The following is a 6,028-nucleotide window of genomic DNA, read 5'->3' on the forward strand; positions in this document are numbered from 1 at the left end:
GCCAAAAAAATCCCATCTGTGTCCTCATGTCATGCCAGAAAAGAAATAATAACTAAGTGTCATGGAGCCAGATTCTGATCTCATTTGCAATGGTACCAATCCAATAAACATTTTCTTCCTTTCTCCAGTAGTAAAACAGTACATATTAATCCAATTTTTGTGCCTAATATCTAGAGTAATTATGCATATTCTTTTTTTAACCATGGCATCCCATTTCAGATGTGGGGGTTAAGTAGCAAAGGGATTTTGGATGAGTTCTCTGCATGAACATTAGAGAATTAATATTCTTTAATTTTATGAAGACATCAATCCCTTAATGCTTCTGCATAACTCCACTGTAAATCTTTTCAAACTACAATGAGATCACTTCCAAATCAATTCAAATTGAGTAATCAACTTAAAGAAAGCAATTTAACTGGTGGCTTGTTAAAAATAGGAAACCCCATTTCATTTATGAACTGGGACTCTCATCTTCTTAATTGACAAAGGTAAAATGGTCTTTTCCATTAAGCTATTGAACAGCTGCACTCACTAGATATCCTAATGCCACCCTTTGATAAAATCAGAAAGGCATCTCTCTTCCCTGATGTATTGTTTCTTCTGTTCTCTGTACACGTTGTTGTTATTATTTTTATTATTACTATTTGCTTACTGATTGAGAGACTGCATTTCTGACGGACGAATATTGTCCACCTTCTTTAAACTCTAGAAAGTCTGCTTTTAGGAATGATCGCAGGCATCATTTAAAATTCAACTAGTAAAAGCTTTATTGTCATCGCGTCAGTTCCTCCCAATACTTATTTTTAGTAATAAAGGGACTTCTACCACGTTTGTGGGGGGCATGGCACAAGGATTCCTGAAAAGAGATTTTTTTTTTCCAAACCGGAAATACAATGAATTTTATCTCCTGAGACTGATCACGTATTAAGTTTTGTTGTTGTTGTTGTTGTTTAGAGGCTTTTATTTAGCTAGTGTGCATCTGTGGGTTTGTGGGTGTTTTTTTTTTTTTTTTTTTTTCAGTAACCATTTTGCTGGCTGTGAAAACATGCACAGAAACATGCATTAAATCTAGCTTGCCTTGTATCTCCAGTTTCTCTGCCTTGAGCAAGTAATAAAGGACTGAGGAAAAGTGTGGCTAACAAATAGAATTTGTTAATGCTGTCGATGCTGTCATTAATCTAATGGCACTTCCAAGTATTTTGTGGCTGTTGCATGAGGTAATGTCAAAATAACCTCATTTAAAGAACCACGCTTAACCTGACCTTCAAAGCTCTCTGGCCCTTTTGTCTAATGCCTCCTGATTCATCATTGCACTTGTCATCTGGAACTTTGCAAATCAGTCTAAGCACTTTGCAATGATGTATATAACTTGAAAAGAAATACAAGGCCACATGCTCATCTGATGTAAACCAGGCTAGCTTTGTTGACTTCGGTGGAGCTATGTTGATTTATAACAGCTGTAGATCTGACACTATAATCTGATTTCACTAAGGCTGGTTTATTCCTTGTGTAACTACATCGGCCACAATGGAGTTACTGAGAAACTAGAGACTAATGTTGATAAAGAATACTTATTTAGTGTGTGTGTGTGGTGGTTGTTGGTTCGGGGGTTTTATATATATAAAAACCATCCTTGGATTTATATATATCCAAGGATGGTTGAAGACTGTCCATCAATGGAACATATATATTTTGATGAATCTATATATAGATATCTATGTCTCATACATAGTCACAGTTTTAGATGATACTAGAAGACACAGGACTTGCAAAGAATTTTTTTTGAAATTATTTCAGGTGTCTATAGTCAATACTACTACCGGGAGCAGAAGACAACACTGAATGAATGGTTTTCCATTGAGCAGTGGTGTCAAGTGTAGATATTTTTTTTTTGTTCCCCTAACATTTTTAACATGCACACAGAATTTATTATGGGAGAAAACATGAAAGGAGTTGGGACGTCCATTGATGGACAGTCTTCAACCATCCTCGGATATGCTGATGAGATGGTGCTCTTTGGTATAACCACTAATGCCTGAAATGTTGGATTTGCTATAGCAAAACAGTATGTGAAAGAATACCGATTATTCCTGACTTGAGCAAATTCAGATTTCACATATTGACTTGGGTGGTAAAAATAAGATGCAAACCAACATCCAATTAATGGGCAAGTTGTACGGACTGGAGGTTTAATTCAATTATCAACCAACCAAGGACACAATTCAAAAGAAACTGGGAGAAGCTAAGCAATGGTTCGCTTAGCTTGAGCCTCTTTTACAAACGCTTACAAAATGTTGTTATTTTACCATAATTTAACTATTCAGCTGGTGAAAAGCTTAATTTTTTTTAACCAATTTATGCATGTGAATGGCAGGAAATGAATGCTGCAGACAGGAAGGAAACTGAAGCCTTTGAAATATTGCATTTGCAAAGATTCGTACAACAAGGACTAGTGTGGAGTGCTGCACCTAGGGCAGCACAGAAACAGAAAAGGACTGCGGAGTCATGGTGGACTCCAAGATGAACATGAGTCGGTGTGATGAAATCATCAGCAAAGCTAACTGCACTTTATCATGCATCAGCAGATGCGTGATAAATAGATCCAAGGAGGTGATGTTTCCCCTTAATGTGGCATTAGTCAGACTGCAGTTGGAGTACCACATCCAGTTTTGGGTGTCGTATTTTAAGAAGGATGTGGATAACCTTGAGAGGGTCCAGAGGAGGCTATTCATATGGTTAAGGGTCTACAGGCTGAGTCCTATGAGGAGAGACTGAGGGACCTGGATGTCTTCAGCCTCCGCAAGAGAAGGCTGAGAGGTGATCTTGTGGCCACCTACAAATTCATTAGGGGGACAGAGCAAGGGATCGGAGATGCTCTGTTCACCAGGGCGCCTCTTGGGGTAACAAGGAACAATGGTCACAAACTGACAGCTAGATTTAAGCTAGATATCAGGAAAAACTTCTTCGTGGTGAGGCTGGCCGGAATCTGGAATGGGCTTCCAAGGGAGGTGGTGCTCTCCCCTACTTTGCAGGTTTTTAAGAGAAGACTGAATAGACATCTGGCTAGGGGCATCTGACCCAGCACTCTTTCCTACCCGACCAGGGATTCAGACTGAATGGTCTGTTGAGGTCCCTTCCGACCCTAGCATCTATGAATTCTTTTATGGCTCCTGAATGGAAAAGGAGACAAATGCTTTCATGGAAGAAAATTGGACTCTTCTGAAAATCAGTAGGCACAGACTTTGGCCACATCAGGGATATGGATGAAAATAACCATAAGAAACTATTAATAAAAGAAATCATTGAAGGTCCTTACAGTACAGGATAACCTGCAAGGCCTTGTGCTGCAGACAGGTGAATTGTACAGGCCAAGTTTTCTGGTCCTATCAATTTCATTCTAATTTGTTAATCGGCACACATGGCGATTAGGGAGTCAAAGCATAAACTTTCACTTGGCTTTTTCATATCCTTTATTTTTATTGTAGAATTTGAGGATCATCTGGCTCTGTCCTGCTTTCATGAGAGATGATTGCAATGAAAAAACTACCTCTGTTTTAAAGCAACATGCTATAATGCCATACAAAGTGCATGCTTGTATTTGAATAACATGCTGGAAAAAGTACTCTGGATTGATTCATTTTCCTTTATCTAAGTATCACTGTCTAGCAAGGTGTTGCAGCTCTTTAAAATTAAATCCAATATCTCAAGTTATCTAAACAAGTGGTCTCCAAAGTGGGGTGCGTAAGATAATTCATTGGGGTGCGGGAAGAAAGTATTAGAACTTCTATATATTGGGGGCTCAAATTTTTTACTGATGGGGTGCATGATCAAAAGTTTGGAGACCACTGATCTAAACTTTAGGCTCTAAATAAATTAAGAACTGCTCAGAAAGAGGTTTTTGGTCTGGAAACATGGATTCAGAAGAAATAGAATCATGGGTTTTGAATCAAATTTGGGGGGGTTGGTTGGGGGGGTGGTAGGTTTATTTGGGGGGGTTATTTTGTTTTTTGTTGAACTGATGTTATTAGTAACATCAACATTGAATTACTAGACATGTTTTCAAAAGTGACAGGCTGTTACCACCTTTTAGGGCCATGTTTTTTTTTCCGTGCATAGGCATCAAACCCCATCAAGGCTTACAGGCTTTGGAGGCGCTAGCCTTAATGTGGCACGTTTGAGAAAACCCTTGCAGGACATAGCAAGGTTATCTTTCTGACATACTCGTTGTCATTCAAGCACTTCATTTTTCAAATGATTACCCTATCGGCCTTTGAATTTCATTCAAACTTTCCCGGATTCCTCATTGTTCGTATACATGTCCGGTCCCTCTAGACCTTAAATATGATCTTGATCATATTTTGTAGCAATGAGTTCCATGGGCAAATTGTACACCCTAAAAGTCAGACTGCTTTTTCACCAGGTTTTTATTGGTTGCTTTTTTATTAAAGCCTGTGTGTTCTGTATTTTGTGAAAGTATGAATAGAAATACCTGCTCTGCCTTCTTAATATTATTCATTTTTGTCTATACCTTTATTACACCTACTCTTACTCATCTTCTCTTTACAGCAAACAGTCCCAGTGTTTTTAATCTTTCATAAGTAGTCTCGAGGCTTGATAACTCTACACTCCTCTGCATAACACCCTTGCAACCAGGTGAACTGTATTATTCTCCTAGCCTGACGATGATGATTATTAATAACCTTGTAGAGCAAATCCAGCATTCAGCAGTGAAATCATCAATATGATTCTAATACAAATGGCTTCTGCTAGCAGCTGGCCAGCGTGCTTAATGGGCTTAAAATAATAACGAATGACTTCTGCTTTGATGCGTGGGCCAAAATGTCACTTCCATCACAAGACAATGGTGCTTGACCTACTTACATCTTTATCTGCGAGGTGCCATGTCCATTTCTCTTCCTGTGCCACTTCATTTGTAGCCTTGCTTGTTCCATCCAGACTTTAACATACGCTGCAGTCATTTGCTGTCAGCAGCATTCACCCCTTCTTCCATCACTGTTTCGGAAGCCCGTATCAATAAGATATTGTTGTTATATAGCTGTCATTTCTGCCCTCCAACAAATCTCGCCACTGCAGAGTGTCTGGAGGTTGCAGATGCCTAATAATACTCTTCCCTGGCCTGTCAATTGATTTTTCAAGGCTGCATGCCCTTGTCAGCTGCACAAGGCGTACGGACCCTGTCCATGGGCAGGTTTGCAAAGATCCTAATGGTCCCATGCTACATACTCCCTGCTCAATGAATGATATGTTTTAATCTTTTGAGCCACATTGCCTTTCTGCTTCTGAATAAATGGTATACTGCATGGATTTTCGCATGCTTATCTTTCTGCAGGTCAACAAAGAAATGTCATGTTTATGGCCGTATTTCCATAACCGCAACACATCCTTGCACTGGTCTCTGCACCTGGCTGAGATTCACTCTTATGCAGGGAGCTGGCACTAAGTCTGTGAACCCCTCAAATTTAAGCCCTCAGAAATAAATATTAAAAAGTGAATAGGCCTTGCACACGCTCTCTCATGGTAAAATCCATTGGTAGACATCAATCCTGTTCTCCCAGTCTCTGATGTAAGGGGGAGTGTTAGGTTTCATATTTAATTGAAGGGATGATTTCATGTTACTATTGATATTAATATCTTCAAGAATGGGTAATTATTCCCATGTACTGCATAGTACATATAACCTCTGGTTATTGGTACAAAACAAATTGTACAAACCTAATTTAAGTTTGTGCAGTGCAGTGCTACGTTGGATAGCACTACAGAAGAGAGAGACTTGGGGGTCATCATTGACCACAAGATGAACATGAGCTTGCAATGCGATGCTGGGGCTAGTAAAGCGACCAAAACACTGGCTTGCATCCATAGATGCTTCTCGAGCAAATCCCGGGACGTCATTCTCCCCTTGTACTCGGCCTTAGTGAGGCCGCAGCTGGAGTACTGCGTCCACTTTTGGGCTCCACAATTCAAAAAGGATGTGGAGAAGCTTGAGAGAGTCCAGAGGAGAGCCACG

Source organism: Crocodylus porosus, unplaced genomic scaffold, assembly GCF_001723895.1.
Source record: "Crocodylus porosus isolate Cpor-Errol unplaced genomic scaffold, CroPor_comp1, whole genome shotgun sequence".
Classification (NCBI taxonomy): domain Eukaryota; kingdom Metazoa; phylum Chordata; order Crocodylia; family Crocodylidae; genus Crocodylus; species Crocodylus porosus.